We start from the raw sequence: 15,882 nt of genomic DNA on the forward strand, positions 1-15,882 counted from the left end.
GTCCCATCCTCGTTGGGAGTCCATATTCCAACCGCAGAAAACCGAGACACTTGTGGACTCGTGAAAGGGCATCGCGCAAAGCGACCCTCGGGACCCCAAGGCCTCAGAGAGGCTGGGGATCCGACCCAAGGCAAGGCTTTCAAAACAGCCCCAGCGACATCCAGACAGCAGAAAGACAAAATTTTTAAATGTGTAAAAACATTTGGCTTCTCGTAGCGAACACACCGCGACAAGTTCCAGCACACAGATCGGTCTCCGCGCGCACCCGCAGCCGGCACGGTCTCCCGGATCTGGGATCGGGGAACGCAAGTGCCCCCTGTGGCCGGCCCGCGCCTGACCTCGCGGGCCTGGGACGGCACCGGTGGCCTGCGCAGGGCCCAAGAGGAAGTTGGAGCCTCGGGGCCGAGTAGAGGGCAGGTCGGCTGCGCGGGCGTGGTGGGGGCCCTACCGAGCCGGGGCCACCCGGGGGACCGCGGCGAGGCCCGCCGGAGCTCGCGTCTCCCCACGTGGCGGGCCCCACGTGGAAGGGGCGGAGGAGGAAGGAAAGCGAGGGCGGGTGGAGTCACCGCACCGGCTTCGGGACCCCCACGCCTCCCCAGAACCTCTAGGGTGGCGTGGGGTTGGGCCGGGGAGTGTCTGCCTTGCCCGGCCCCCTTGGCTGCCCGCTGAGCCAGTGTGCACTTTCGCGTAGCCGCTAATCCCTGGAGAGAGCCGATTTGTAGTGAGAAGTATCTGTAGGGGCGAGACCGGACCATGTGGGGTTGTGTCATTGGTTTGCAAAGAGAGACCCCGCCTTTGAAAAAAAAAAAAAGCGAGCGAGCGGAGACCCTCACCTCGCCTCCCGCCTCGCTCCTGCACAGCCAGAGGGCACCGGAGCAGCGGCCCGCGCAGCTTCCGTCCTTCCCTTTCCTTTTCTCTGCGCTTTCCTCCTCCTTCCCGGGAGGAGAAAACAAATAAAGAAGAGCAAATAGCCGGGAGGCGCTCGGCTTCTAGGACCTTCCCTCCCCGGATCCAAGTTGCAGCCAGCATCCTCTGGGGGGTGAGAGCGGCGCGGCGCGGGCCGGGGACCCCCAGCGCAGCCCCCGCCTGGCCGCGGGGCTGGCGAGAGGACGCGCGGCCGGGATGGGGGGGTGATTGGGAGCCGGTGGGCGGGGGAAGGGGGTGGGGTGGGTGGGGAAGTAGGAAGAGGCTCGGCGGCGACGGGAGGAGGAGGAAGGGAAGGGAAGGAAGGGAGGGAAGGGAAGGGAAAGGAAGGGAGGGGAGGGCGGGAGGGGGTGGGGCGCGGAGCTGGAGAGATTAAGTTTTTGTGTGTGTGTGTCTCTGTGTGCGTGTGTCATTTTAAGGTGGCTCGGGAGCTGACCAGAGGAGCCAGTGGCGGCCGGAGGAGCGGGAGACCGAGCTGGGAGCCATGCCGCGCTGAGGGGGGGCCTCATCGCCAGCGCCACCACCACCACCACCGCCGCCGCCGGGTGGGGTGGGAGGGGCGGGAGCCGCCGCTACCGCCGCCGCCTCCCGGGTGGGCGCCCTTCTCCGTGGACGCCGGCGACCCAGGACGAGGTAAGGGGGGGGGGTGTCCTCGGAGAGGGCTGGGGCTGCTGCCGCCCCCGCCTCACCTGCGGCCGCTGGCCGTGCCCGCGCCTCACTGCGCCACTCCGGGAGGAGGAGGAGGGCGAAGGACACCGGGCCAGCATCCGAGGACATCTTTGGTCAGCGCCCCCGGCCCCGTGTCCGCACGCTGCGCTCGGGGGTGGACGCCCGCCTGGGGGGGTATCGCCCGCCGCCCCTCGCTACCGATTGCGCCTGCTGCCCGCCCTTTGCGCCAGGATTTTTGTTGTTGTGATGAGAGTTGATGAATGCGAAGTAGGCGGTCACCTTCCTTCCCATCAGGATTGGGAAAAAAAAAAAGGAAAGAAAAACCCGGAGCGCAGCGGCGTCCGGAGGGCAGCGGCGGCGGCGTCTGGCGACGGTTTCCTAGGCGCCCCCGGCTTGCTCCTGGAGCCCGGTGGGTACGCGCGCGGGGGCCGCTGGCGATCTTGGACGAGCGCGCGGCGCGCCGCGGGGACAATACGGCCGGATCCCTGGGGACCAGGAGTCCGAGCATACCGGGGTGCGGCAGGCCTTGCGCCTGTGAGGCGGGCGGGGGTGGGGGAGAGGAGAGACCGGGGTCAGCGGGGACAAGTCGGGGCGCGCGTGGCTCTGGGCCCCTGGGGGTGCGGCCCCTGTCGGCCCGGGATCCCGCGCGGCTCCCCGAGAGTGTAAGTGAGAGGCCGGGAAGGAGGCGAAGCGGATCCCTTTTGTTTTGCCGGCCCGGCATTGTTGGCTCGTTGGGGCAGCCGGGGCCACATCTGCCGCCGCCGCCGCCAGTGGCGCGCGGGGCTCGGCCCGCCAAAGTCGCGGCGGGGCGGGGGGCCGGGGCGGGCTGCAAGGGCGGGGGCGGGCGGCGCGGGCATTTCCTCTGCCCGGCCGCGCTCCCGCGGGCACCACTTCCTCCTCGCCCTCCGCGGGCTGTCCTCGGCGCCCTCGCCCGGGCCGCACTTTTCGGGTGGGGCGAAGCAAAAAAGAAACTTTAGTAGAAGGGGCTGACTGGGGCGCGCCTTGGGCACCAGGCACCCAGCGTAGCGTGGGTACGGCCGGGCCGTCGCGGTCGCCTCCTGCTCTTGGTTATGCTCCGCGGAGCCGGACCGACCCGCGGGAAGAGCCTTTCTTCTCCGCCTCGCGCCCTCCCCAGTGCCTCGGGCGACCGGGGCTAGGCAGCGCGGGAGTGCCGGCGCGCCCAGGCCTTGCTCCTGCGGGAGGCCCCGCGGCGTGGCCGGTCGCCTGCAGCCCATGCTGCGCCCAGGGGCTCGGAGGCCGCGGGCCCGAGAGCTTGGCGCGGTCACCGCGGGCACACACTCGCGCGCGCACACTCCCTCCGGTGGCTTGCTTTCCGCTGGCGACGATGGTCGCGGACACCAAGGGTGCGAGTGCGCGCGTGTTTGTGGTATCCCCTACCGAGCCCCCAGCCCCTACTTTTCCCAGAGGCGGTCCAAGCAGCAGTTGGCTCTAGGGAACCCCCACGTTTGGGGTTTTGTAGAGGAGCGGGGAAATAATTTATGAAATCTCTGCGTGCTTGGAGACTGCTGGCCTACGTTGCCACGCCAGGCTCCCCAACCTCTGGCAAACAGATCTTCCTGGATATTTGCCATTTTTTTTTTAAATCAGAAATGGGGGGATCTTCTTAGAGAGTCCTCCCTCGGTTGTGAGTGACTTGAAGGGTAGGTAAGAGAACTCGATACATTGGAAATTTAAAATGCTCAACACCTTTATTTGCGATTCTTTGGGATGTGAGCGTTTTTATCTGAGGTGGGTGATTTTTGAGGGAACATTGCATTGGGGTGGGGGGTTACAAAAGTGGTTCTGCTTTTTTTTTTTTTTAACTTTGTCGGGATGCATCAACTATGGGACCTCTTTTCGAAGGAGATGGATACCGCCTTCTCTCCTCGTGCTGGGTTCAAAGACAGTTTAGAATTACCTCGCGTTCGGCTCCTGGGGCTGCTGTTTGCCTTCAGATAGGTTCTTAAAGAACTAGTTTCCATCTTCTTCGGAGAGTTCTGGTTTGAAACATTTTTCAAAATACATCTTTTACATCTTGAGTAATGGGATTTTAAAAGGATCTTGTTTTTCCAGTCACCTGATTTTAAAGAGTACTTCTTAATAGCAATTACAAAGTAATATTTTAAATTCTAATTCAACATTTTTCAGCCCCAACAACTTTAATGAAAAAACAAGGTTTCCTTTTTACTTTTCTAAATAGCAACTGTATCTTAAAGTTGGAACGTTGAATATCCTTTTGTCTGGCTCTGACACACTCCTGGAAAAACCCCCAGTGCCCTTTTTATAGCCCCCCAAAGAAAAGTTAATGAGCTGGTAGGTTTCAAGCAAGAAGGAGGTCCTCCCTCTTGCAAAATATGCTTATAGTCGCCATTGAAGTTGAATGTTAGCCGTGAATGTACTAGCCTGTAATGAAACCAGTTTAATCGTTCACACTTGATCAAGTATAACATGACCAAACAAAGGAAATAAGCCAGCATATTTCTGTAGAGCATTGAAGGGTTTAGTGTAAGTGTTGATGTTGGGTCGCCCCTCCCCCACCCGCCCCAGTTCAAGAGAGAGAGAGGGTTGAAAGCTAGGGGGATTTATGACACTGATTGGTTTTTCTGTGCCCCAGGGGTTGGGGACCAGGGTACGTCTCTGTGGAAAGCAGCCATTAGAGGGAATTAAAAGATAGCAGGTTTGGAGCTAGTTCCAAACCTGACAAGGTGTGTTTTGGTTTCTTATTTGGGGGAAGATACCTAAGGTCAAGGAGTGTGTATATCCACCCTCCCTCCACACACACCTTGTAATGGCACGTTAATAAGGGGGAGTGGAGGGCAGTGCGGTGTGCCCTGCTGAGGGGAGCTTACTACCACGTGAGTTATTTACGGTTTCACTTGGGAGCTTTGAAACTGGCCCTTGAATGGGTGTTCTTGTGGGGGAGGGGCAGGGTAAATTACCTTTTCTTTGCTGTGATTAAAAAAAAAAAAGCCTTTGTCCCTCACATGCATTTCCTTGCTAAGCTTGAGTTGCAGTTTGTGTGGGATTTAGTCATCAATTTAAGTGAAGAAATTGAAAAATGCAAGAGTGTCACTTTAGAGTTAAGAAAGTTAAAAAGTTTAGACACCAAAAAAATAAAAAACCACTGCCACTGTAAAAAAACAAAACCCAGCACCGGTGACATACTTTGTGAAATATTTTGGCCTTTTAAGACTCAGGCACACCTGTTCCTGTCCCCGCTGAGTGGTTTGCTTTCCCTGGCATTGTTAATCTGTCCCTTGTACACAAGATGAAACAGTAAAACTGGCTAGTGGAATAATTATTAACTTTTCCATCCGTTACCCTTTCAGGGAATAATCAATAACTTCACTCTTGACTTGAAAAACTCCAAACAGAAATTCTACTCCTGTACGTCTAGAAAGTGCTTTAAAGAAAAATTGAATTAGCCAAGCAAACGAGTGGCAGCAGCAAAAACCATGAAAAGCTACACGTACCGTTTTTCCTTGTTCTGAGAAAGCAGTCGGTAAACGTTGGTATACTGAACCAGCAACGTGTTGAATTTAGAAAAATATTGTCACTGGGAAGCTTTAAAGCAGTAAGGAAAGTGAGTCCAGGATGGCTTGTTTTGTTAACCTTTTTTTTTTTTTTTTTTTTTGAGACAAGGTCTCTACATAGCCCTGGGTGTTACGCTGTTACCAGGCTTAGAACTCACAGAGAGACCTGCTGGCTTTTTCCCTCCCACATCCTGGGATTAAAGGCTTGTGCCACCACACCCTGCCTTTCCTATTCTTATTATTGATTTTTTTAAAGGACATCCAAAAGGACACCTTTCAGGGAGGGCTCCTGCTGCATTGTGGGGTGTGTGTGTGACCCTGGCATCTGAGTCATTTTCGAAGGCAAAGTTATCTCCCACCCCCTCCCCCACCCCTGTATTCAGTGCTCTGAGTGGAAAAAGAAATTTAAAGTGTTCACAGCATTGCTAGAATGGTGGCCCCAGCTGTCATTTTTTTTTTTTTTTTAAAACCACCGTCACTTCAGTACAGAGGGACTGTCATGTATGTGAGTTCAATCAGGGTCCCACTGGTAATAATCTATCAGCTGAAAGCAGCAGGCCAAGTGTGGCAGGTGCCTGATGCAGGCCACATGGCAATGTAAGCATTCACACAGCACAGGGTTGGGAAGGGATACTGCCCACCGTGCTGGGTATGAACAACTCAGGTAAATTTCCATGTCCAGCTGATAACACACTTTTTTTAGTCTTCTAGAAAGCATAGTGAGCTGGGCGGTGGTCTTGCACACCTTTAATCCCAGTACTGGACAGAGGCCGGTGGATCTCTGAGTTCAAGGTCAGCCAGGTCCACTTCTAGAAACCCCTGCTCCTCCCAAAAAGAAAACAAATAGTGTACTTTGACCCTTTGCTAAGAAGTCCTTGTCTTTAATAGAGGTGACACCTTTTGGTGACATCTTGGGGTATCTTACTAATAGTCTTTGTGTGGACTAGTAGTTCAGGGATGCTTGGGAAGTTTGTGCTGTAAAGTTTTTGGGGTACAGGAATGCTGGGTGGGTAACTTGTGGATGTGCAGGTGAGCGTGTCCTTATTTACTTCGGCTGCAATTTCAAGTTACAGCCCCCTTGGAAAGCAGGGAAAATTTGAGGCTTTCCCCATCCTTATCTTTTGAAGCTAATTTTTATCCCCGTCTGGATTTAATGGAATATGTGTCATAGAGTCATGAAAGGTTTTTTTTTAAAGCCCTATCTCCTCGTTTAGAAAATTATATTTAATAATCGCCCAAAACTTCAGAGCCATTTTTAAAGGTTTTCAGTGGCTCTTTTGATCATGGTTTAATGAAGAGTATCCAAAAGCCAGCAGTGTGATGCTAATGATGGTCACAAATGAATGTTTGGGCCCAGTCTGGAGTTTGCTCTTAGATGTCATTATTAATGCTGAGGCCTAAATTATGGTTGCAGTTGGGCATTCAGAACCTCTCCTATGAAAAGAAGGGCTGTGCTCATTGTGGAGAGGGGGGATTCACAGATGAATATAGAGTGTACAGTGCGAGAGAGCCAGGCCATTGTTGGTGTGGAATGCTGACAATGGGAGCCAAGGGGCAGTTTTGCCTTCTGCAGGAGAAGGGAACGAGATGGGAACCAGCCTGGCATTCATCTGCCTTGGTCAGGCATGGAAATTTGGCCAGCTTCCCTTCCTGAGTTTTTCTTAGAAGGTGGTCCTACTGGACTCCTAGGGAATGCATGCTTTGGCTTCTTAGCAATCTACATTCTTTTTTAGGAAAGATTACAAAAGCAAATAGCGTTTCCAAGAAAAACGTTAAGAATCCAAACTTTTTCTCCCCCCCCCCCTTTCAGATTTGGTATTAGGAGAACAATATATATGCCAGACACTGAGGCTACTGAAGTCCTAGGAAGGAGCTGTGTTTATTTTTAATTCCTCCCTGTACCTTTAGGGATAGTCACTGTAGGGCCCGTTGGTAGCTCCTATTCTTTCTTAAGGTCTACTTGCGTTCTTCATTTTCAAAGCTTTCCCTCCTCCCACTTCCATGTGGGGCCCATGATGGCTCAGGTGACAGGCATCCCTGGTACCTCGTAAAAGCCTCCATCCAAACTGTAATCGTGTGGGTAATTGTCTATTCCCAGGGCTGCTTCTATTTGGTGTTTAGCAATGCGCCGTCAGAACTTGGAGGCCCCTTGGCAGTTTCCATCCATACCTAACTAGGTCTCTAGTGGGTGCTTAGAAATGCCCTGCTTTAGCTGTGACCTAACTCAGATTGAACAGATGACTCCTAGAGTGGACTGAAATGCCATAGAAATTGTGGTAAAACGGTTGGCTTCTGACTAAAGGGGACAGCAGGCACGTTAGTTTTATAGGAATTATGACTTCTGTCCTAAAGTAATAATAGCACTTTTTTCCCCATCCCCCAAGCTGGGTGGTGGTGGTGGGGATGTTAACCCTGAATACCTGGTGGCTACGTTTTTTGCCTTGGTCAGTGGCCAGGAGAAGCCCTGGTAAAGGGAGGGAGGTGCTTTTTATTCATTCTGCTTATAAAAATTATTTTTACTTGTAAATTACAGAAGGAAATACACTTTATTTACCCTATGCTATATTTTGGGGTCTTGGCTCATGTAGCACAGGCTAGACTTGAATCCACACCTGGTTTATGCTGTTGGTTTTATTTATTTATTTTTCTGGATTCTGGTCAGCAGAAGTGTGCTTCTTGCATTACAACATCCTGACTCAAGACTGAAATTGCCTGGTTTAAAGACTTTGCTAGGAGAGAGAGCGCCCGTGTCTCTGTGTATTATGGGAGGCCCTCCCTCTCAGAGGATGTGGAATACAGCGCCAGGCCTTGTAAGTTCATCCTCATTGTGGCTCTCTGCTCCTCTCATGCTTGAAATTTGGCCTCCAGCTATCTCGCCAAGCTCAGGACAAACAAAACCTTTATTATTGGAGTCATGGAATCCTAGGAAGTTTGTCTGGAAGGAACTAAGAGTCCTGGCTTATGACCTAGTGGGGTACTTTGTTGTACTTCTTGGTCCTATTATGACAGTTTAAAAAAAAGAAACATCTTTATGGAAGCAAGCGGGCATAATAGAACCTGGAAGTGTATTTACTGTGCCTCATCTCAGAGCCCAGAGGAGAGTACTGGGAGGGGTAGGAGGAGCAGGTGAAAATGACTCGCTGGAAAGAGGGTCTCTGCACCTTCCCTTTAAGTGAACCCTAGTTGCTGATGGAGAACTTTAGTGTGGTCTGCCCAGTAGTCCAAACAAAGCGTGCTTCTCCACTGCTAGTTCCGGCCCAGCTGGGCCCGAGGAAAGGTGGGAGTAATGCCCCTCGCACCCTGAAACTCTAGCGTCCCACCTGAAAGCCAGGTGAGCAGGGCCGAGAGAGCTCCGAAAACCAAGTCTCAGGGATGGTTGAAGGAAAGAAGTTAACATTCTGAACCCTCAACCCCCACTTCCAGCCCAACAGTGCCCTCGGCGATCACGTGGCCTGGTATTGCTCAGGAACCCAGCTAATTCCACGAGAGAGGGGGTGCCGTTGTTGGAGCTGGCAGACCAGATGGGACCGGACCGTGGAGGGCTGCCGGCAATGGCAAAACTTCAGTGACCACTGGGGTCCGAGTTTGGCTACTAGTTTCCAAACACCGGAGACCCAGGTGGAGGCCGCGGCTAATAGGATTCCTTAGGAAGATGCCATTTCATTTTCTTGACGAGTGTGGTGGATGACAGGTATTTTCAAAGTTTTGTTTTCCCTGCCTTCTCCAAAAGTTCTATCAGTCTGTGCCGCTGGCTGGATAGCTTGCCTGCCTTTTGGGGGAGGCTGGAGCAGGTGGCTCGTGTGGGTGCCATGGTCAGATACTGGTGATGAAAGTCATTTGAGAAAAGTGGTATGGAGTGCATCGGACATCCATATATGCATATGAGTGTCTACAAGTAAGAATATTTTTTTATCTTAAAAAGTTTACAGCCATTAGTCTTAACGAGGCTTCTGCGAACTGGGTAGATACAGTAATTTCTGTGTATTTGTGAGAAAGGACTACTGAGTCGCTTCCTCCAAGTCACGAAGGGGTTGTTTTGTTTTTTCTTTCTCCCTTAGTTCCTGCTGCGCAGAGTTGGGGAGGTGGGTCGGGCCACCCGGGACTCTGCCTTGTGCCCAGCCGGACACCGGGACGACTTCCGGTGTCCCGCGCGACCTTCCAGGCGTTGAAGAGGGGCTGGGTCTGAGAGAGCAAGGCCTCGGCCACACCTGGCCCCGCCCCTGGGAGGGGGCGGGGTCTGGCTGGGGACCCAGGGGAAGAGGGAGGGAGCCTCTTCACGGTTTGGCTTTCTGGGATCCCAGGACCCGAATCGCACGCAGGTGGCTGCTGGTCCCCGGGGTGCGTGCACCTGGAGGCCCGCCCGCCTGTCTCTGCGCCCGGGATGGGGCGCCTGACACCCGGAAAACTACCTTTGCCCACGCCTTTCACTTGCTAATCCGAACAGCAGGGAAGTCCTTAGGTGATGGACGTGGACTCTGTTTCCCAGCCCCCACTTCCTTCCTGCTGGCTTCCCTCTCACCAGATGGCCTCCCTGGCGGGGATGGAGCTGCCTAGTGACTTTGAGAGACTTTGAGGCGGGGAGGACGCCCAATTGGGCCTCCACCTTCAGCTCTACTGAGCCAGGTGCGTGGCAGGACCCGACCCCACTTCTGCCCACAGTGATCCTGGCCTTTTAATGTCCCGGACTTGGATCGTGGTGTCTCTGGCTCCTCCAGTGGGGTTACAGGGAGGTTCGTTGATAGACTGCTGGAGGGCGAACGCCCCCAGGGGCACTATGCTTACAATGGGCTTGTGGTGTTTTTCAGTGCTGTTTTATTTGTACCACAAACAGGAAAATAGGGCTTGACACAAGTTAACTGCCGGGACCGAGGTCTACCATTACCCCAACATCTGGGGTGTTCATTATGGTGACAGTTCTGGGGCCCCGAGGCTTATGGTTGGAGGTGCCTGGGCATTAAGAGGCAGCAGGATTTTTTTATTTATTTATTTATTTATTTATTTATTTATTTATTTATTGTGTATACAGTATTCTACCTACATGCATGCCTGCAGGCCAGAAGAGGGCACCAGATCTCATTACAGATGGTTGTGAGCCACCATGTGGTTGCTGGGAATTGAACTCAGGACCTTTAGACGAGCAGGTAGTGCTCTTAACCTCTGAGCTATCTCTCCAGCCCCGCAGCAGGATTTTTGAATTGGGGCTTATCCCTGGTGAAACAGTCTGAATGCTTGGCCTTCTGTCTTTGAAGACTTCATAACCTCAGAACTCCTTGCAGCATTGTTTCTTTTGGTAGAGTAACAATTAGATAGTGAACATCTGTTAAATCCTCACTTGTATCTGGCTGTGACTGGTCTACACCAGCCTTTGAGTCTCCCAGGGTGAAATGATGGCTGAGGAAGTGCTTTGAGGTGACTTGCCTGTGATCTGCCCACAGAGCTGGGACCCTGAAGTATGGAAAGTTCACACTTCCTGGTCGGAGGATCTTCCTTCTCCCTGGGTGGAGCCTCCTCCCACCCCCCTTTGCTCTCTGCCTTCAGAGCAGAGGGGAGGAGCAGGTTCTATGTTCTTCCAGAATTCAGACAGACTTCACAGAAATAATTCCATCTCACCCTGCCTCCACCACACAGGTTTCCCAGAGCTCATGGAACTGAGACGATCGGCCTGTTTCCATTTTGTTCTTTGGATGATCTTTTCGTTAGAGAAGCACAGTCTAAAACAGGGGGTGCTTTCTGTAGGCTCTCCAGGCCTTTAAAAGTTTATTGCACTTAAAGACATTTTAAATCATTGTATTTGTGTGGGTGCGGGGTGGGGGAGAATCAAAGTGTGTAAGTGTGCATCACCACCTGCTGGTGGTTCATTGCACTTTTGTGCTGGAGATCTAACCTAGGGCCTCACACCAGCTAGGCAAGCACACCCACCCCTTTTCTCCCTAAGATGCTCAGGCTGGCCGTAATACTCACTCTGCAGCTCGAGTCGGCTGAGTATCTAGGGTTCCAGCTGCTCAGTCTCCTCTGTACTTTATTTTTTTTTGTTGTTTTTTTTTTTTTTTTTTTTTTTTTTTTTGTTTTTCAAGACAGGGTTTCTCTGTAGCTACGGAGCCTATCCTGGAACTAGCTCTGTAGACCAGGCTGGCCTCGAACTCACAGAGATCCGCCTGCCTCTGTCTCCCGAGTGCTGGGATTAAAGGCGTGCGCCACCACCGCCCGGCACTCCTCTGTACTTTAAAAATAACACTTATTTTTATTTCATGTGTATGGGTGTTTTGCCTGCATGAAAGTCTGTGCCCACAATACATGCAGAGGCCAGAAGAGGGCATCTGACCCCCTGGAACTGGAGTTAATGGATGAGGTTTGTAGCTATATATTACCTGTGAGTGCTGGGAATTAAACCTAGGTCCTCTGGAAGAGCAAGCAGCCTCTTAACCATTGAACCATCTCTTCAGCCACTCTTTGCTGTAATTTGAAAGTGACTCTTCAGGCCTGGGAGGTCTCTGGGAGCTTGTGTCTGTGTGGATAGAATTCTCTCTGGATTGTAGACTCACTGTGGACCTGTGTCTGCCCCACTCTGCTAAACATGCCCCCCAGGATGACAACTAACTGCTGGTACTTAAGGACAGGCCTCCCTCTGTCAGTAGTTAAGACTTGAATTCCCATTTTGTAGGCTGGGTTAGGATGGTCTCAAGTCTCCTCAAAGCAGCCACTACCATTCTAGGGAGTACCCTTGGGGGGTGGCTTGATTGGCATGAACCTGACACTCCACTGTTGCTCAATTTCTGCACATAGATACCTGGAAGAAGCTGGGCAGGGGTCTACCCTCTCCCCTCCTGGAGGATGGGATGGTCTTTCTGCTCAACTCCTGTAAAACCAGTGCAAACTTCTTTCAAGGAAGTTCTAGGTTACAGCCTTGGATTTGTGTAAAGCTGGCCTTAGTCAGGAATCTGAGTGAATTCTCCAGAACAAAAGGATTAGTCTTCTTTTCAATGTGGCTACCAGAACTGAAAGGGAATGGCACGAAGTTGGGTGTGTCCTAAAAAAAAAAAAATCCAGAGCCTAGCCCCGCCCCTGTGGTGATGAACTCACCTCAAAGGCACCCAAGGCAGGAGCTCTGGACCTAAGGTCCCCGTATGGTGGGGATTTTCCTGAAAAACAGGCTTTCATTCAAAGAGTACCTTCCTGCTCTGCAGCCCTTTCTACCCTGTGGAGAACAGGTGTGGGCCTGTGAGCCGGGGAAATCCCTTTAGTTATGCTGGGGAGGGGTATGAGCCTCAAAGAGTTGGGGCTGGGGACACAACACATTAGGTTGGACCCTGACTGAGGGTGACCTGTTGGAAGGTGTCTCTTAACAAATTGCTCTCTTACCCTGGTGCCCTGGCTCTGCTCCAGCTTGGGTAATGATTATATTACTGTCTGTTTTAAGGTCCCCTTCCCCCCAGTTTTCAGACAGACCTCCATTGTGCTTTTACAGAAGAGGTCAGTTGCAGGTTGGGAGGAGTGCGGATCCTGTGTTGGCTTTAACTGTACAGGTAGAGGTGATGGATGGGGCGTGAGAGGATAACAGCCCCCTCTTTAGACAGTTTGCCTGGAAGGTGGTTACAGCTGAGTCTGGCAGATAGCTGAGCACGAGTATGTTCCCCTGACTTCTGTGGTTCTCCCAGCCTTTGCTGGCTGGCTACTGCATGTAATTTTGTGGGTGGCCATTCCCCGACAGCCACAGTTTCAGGTGGGTCTGGGGTGCAGGAAGTACGAACCCCTGGCTTGCTTCAAGGCATCAGGAGTCCTTTGCCCTGCAGAAAAGCCACTGAGGCTGGCACCTATGTTAACTCCTTCACCACAGGGGAGGTGCAAGGGGCACCCTAGTCTCCTAGTCCTCTGTCTGGTTTTTCCATCCTGTGTGTGTACAGTTCCTTTTGTTTTCTTTGGTCTTTCACAGTGTTTTTGATTTGGGGATGAAGACCCCTATCCCTTACCCTTGAAGCATCTTTTCATTTCTCAACTAAATGGAGGATTAAGAATGTGATGTAAACCGTGGGCCACACACCTTTATATCCCAGCGTTCAAGAGGCAGAGGCAGGCAAATCTCTATGAGTTCCAAGGCTAGCCTGCTGTACAGAGCAAGTTCAAGGACAGCCAGGGCTGTTACATAGAGAAACCCTGTAATGGTCTGTCCTGTCTCTTTAAGAGACAAGCCCTGCCCACTCCCTCCCAATGAGGCTGGCAGATCTTCCTGCCCTCCCCCAGAAGCAGTTTCTGCCTTGTTCCCTTCTCTCCACTCTTCCCCTCTCCCCCCCCTCCTTTTGCTCTTCCCCACCTCCCTTTCTCCCCTTTTCCCTTACCTGTCCATAACCCACTAAATAAATACCCTCGGGCCTACCCGTCCCGGTCTCTCACCCACCACGCGGCTCCCTGCCTGGGACTTGCTCCCTGCCCTTGACAAGCTGCCTTCGGGGACCTGCTGCCTGGTCTCATGGCCCACTGCCCACTGATGCCCCTTGGGGAACCTGCAGCATTTTACTTAAACCATGACAAACCCTGTCTTCAAACACAGACAAGTGAGATTCTCTCTTCTTGAGTACACCGGTCATTCCTTTCCTTCTTAAAGTGGTCAGGAGTACCACACAAATTACTCTGACAAACTCACTTGAGGCTGCTTCTGTTTTTGTTTTTTGTTCCCACCTTAATGACTGGGAACTTCTCATAGCTGAGTTTGCTGTGGACAGGGATCATGGGGATATAGTAATCCCCAGTTGACTGGGATCTGTTCATGTATGAGAGGCCTGTGAACTTTAAAATGTGAGTTCATAGCTGTTAATGCAAAAGGAAGCTTAGAAAGCGACTCCCTAACTCATATCATCTAGAGCAGGGTCAGGCTTGAAGCTTGCATTCCAGGAGGTTTTCAAACTGGTGATGCATGAACTCGGCCCCCGGGACCCAGCAGCCCACGTGGCGATCACGGCCTTGTACTGTATGGAGGACAGTGGTTCTCAACCTGTGGGTCAGGACCCCTTTGACAAACATTTCTCCAGAAATACTTACGTTAGGATTCATAGCAGTAGCAAAATTACAGTTACGAAGTAGCAACGAAAATAATGGTTGGGGCTCATCACAACGTGAGAAACTGTATTAAAGGGTCGAAGCGTTAGGAAGGTTGAGAACCCCTGAGCTAGCAGGATGGTTTAACTTTCTCTAGAAGACATGCAGTTGGAAAGGAGAGAGACACTCTTCTACAACCTAATAGAAGCATCAAGATACACAGAGGTAGACTGTTCTAGAAGGTGTGGCATAGATGAGACGGAAAATGCTCCAGCCCTTCCGGAATTTACATTTACTGAGCCCTAAAAGGCTTTGGTTTCTGAGTATGTAGACTAGATGTATTGTTACACCACCCCGTGAGGTAATGTTTGTAAGTGCTCAGAACAGACTGGAACGTTGGCTTGTTATATCAAAAAAAAAAAAAAAAATACTGTAAACTAGCGAACCTGAACCTGCTGCTGGTCTTGTGCCAAGGAAGCCCATTGTGCCCTTCAGAGGGTGGATGTTGTCCCCACCAGGTATCCAGGGGGTGGAAAGGTCTGGAACAGCGGAGAGAATCCATGGGCTCAGGACTGACTGGGGGCCATTATAGGAGGATACTGACCAGCCTAGGGAAGGCCCCTTGGTTTGGTTTGCTTCTCATTGATTCCTGGGGTCAAAGTGAAAGAACACGTTTTTAGACAGTGACATGTTACTGTGTATTTGTTAAGTCAAGAAATGCCTAGTAAAATATTCATGTGTAATTGGAGACCGATTCCTTTTCCATGGGAAATAAATTGGCAGTCCCGGACAGTCAACATGGGGGCCATGCCTGGTATAGCCTGCTGAGAGACACGTCCCCGGGTTGGATTGTTTCCCCTGGGAGCCTAGATCCCCACTACATAGAGCTGGCATCCACAGCATGGGCGGGGCAGAAAAAAACTACTTTCTCTGCTCCTTCCCTTGTGGACTGGCCTTTCTTAGCTCATATTCCTGGTCCCCAGGAAGGAGGGTCTGTGCTGCCCGTGGGAAGACAGGTGATGTGGAGGGAAAGGAGAAACACTCTGCTACAACTTAGTAGAAACCACCAAGATACACAGAGGTTCTAGAAGGTGTGGTGCAGATGAGACAGAAAATGCTCAAGTGGTCCTCATGGAGTCTTTTGTGGGTCATCCTCCTGGCACGTGGGAATGGGTTTGGGTTGGTGAGGAACAGCTTTGGTAACTGGATCAGATTTACTGGGGTAGCAGATTGGCTTTGCATGTCTAAGCGGGTTTCTGATCTAGGGCCTTCTGATCTAGGGCCTTCAGACCCTGGACATGGCCCCTAGGGCATCTCTCTGTACACTACCAGGTACTGACAAAGCACCCATTCAGTATGAGCCAGGCTGAGCATGCATGTCTTTATGAAGTGAGTAGTGATAATCCTTTCTCTCTCTCTCTCTCTCGTTTTTTTTTGTTTGTTTGTTTTTTTGTTTTTTAAGACAGAGTCTTGCTGCTTAACCCAGTCTGGCCTTGAACTCTTGACCTGCCTGCCTCAACCTTTTGAATGCCAAGTTCACTAGGCTGATTCCAGTTTTAGCATGAGCTACTCCCTCTAGGCAGTACCACTCCTGTGTTGCCCGTCAGGTTCCAGGTGTGAGCAGTAAGGGTGTGTGTGCATGTGCTACTGTGGAAGACACTCTGTTACCTCCAAGGATCCTTGCCTGGTCATTTCATGGACCGACAGTTTCTTTGTGCTTATCAGT

The 15,882-nt window shown here is 51.8% G+C and overlaps 1 protein-coding gene across 5 annotated transcripts in view; it reads left to right on the forward strand.

Moving 5' to 3' along the window:
• Positions 1–963: 963 nt before the first annotated feature.
• Positions 964–15,882, forward strand: part of Ctbp2 (C-terminal binding protein 2) — a 135,993-nt gene continuing 121,074 nt past the window's right edge. For 2 of the 5 annotated variants that reach the window (XM_057777052.1, XM_057777056.1), the window contains exons 1-2: positions 964–1,039; positions 1,344–1,557. The gene's annotated coding sequence lies outside the window, so the exon portion shown is untranslated. Of the gene's footprint in view, positions 1,040–1,292; positions 1,558–1,925; positions 2,003–15,882 lie in introns of those variants that run through there. The other 3 variants (XM_057777054.1, XM_057777058.1, XM_057777053.1) reach the window with 2 other exon arrangements.

Source organism: Chionomys nivalis, chromosome 8 (assembly GCF_950005125.1).
Source record: "Chionomys nivalis chromosome 8, mChiNiv1.1, whole genome shotgun sequence".
NCBI lineage: Eukaryota > Metazoa > Chordata > Mammalia > Rodentia > Cricetidae > Chionomys > Chionomys nivalis.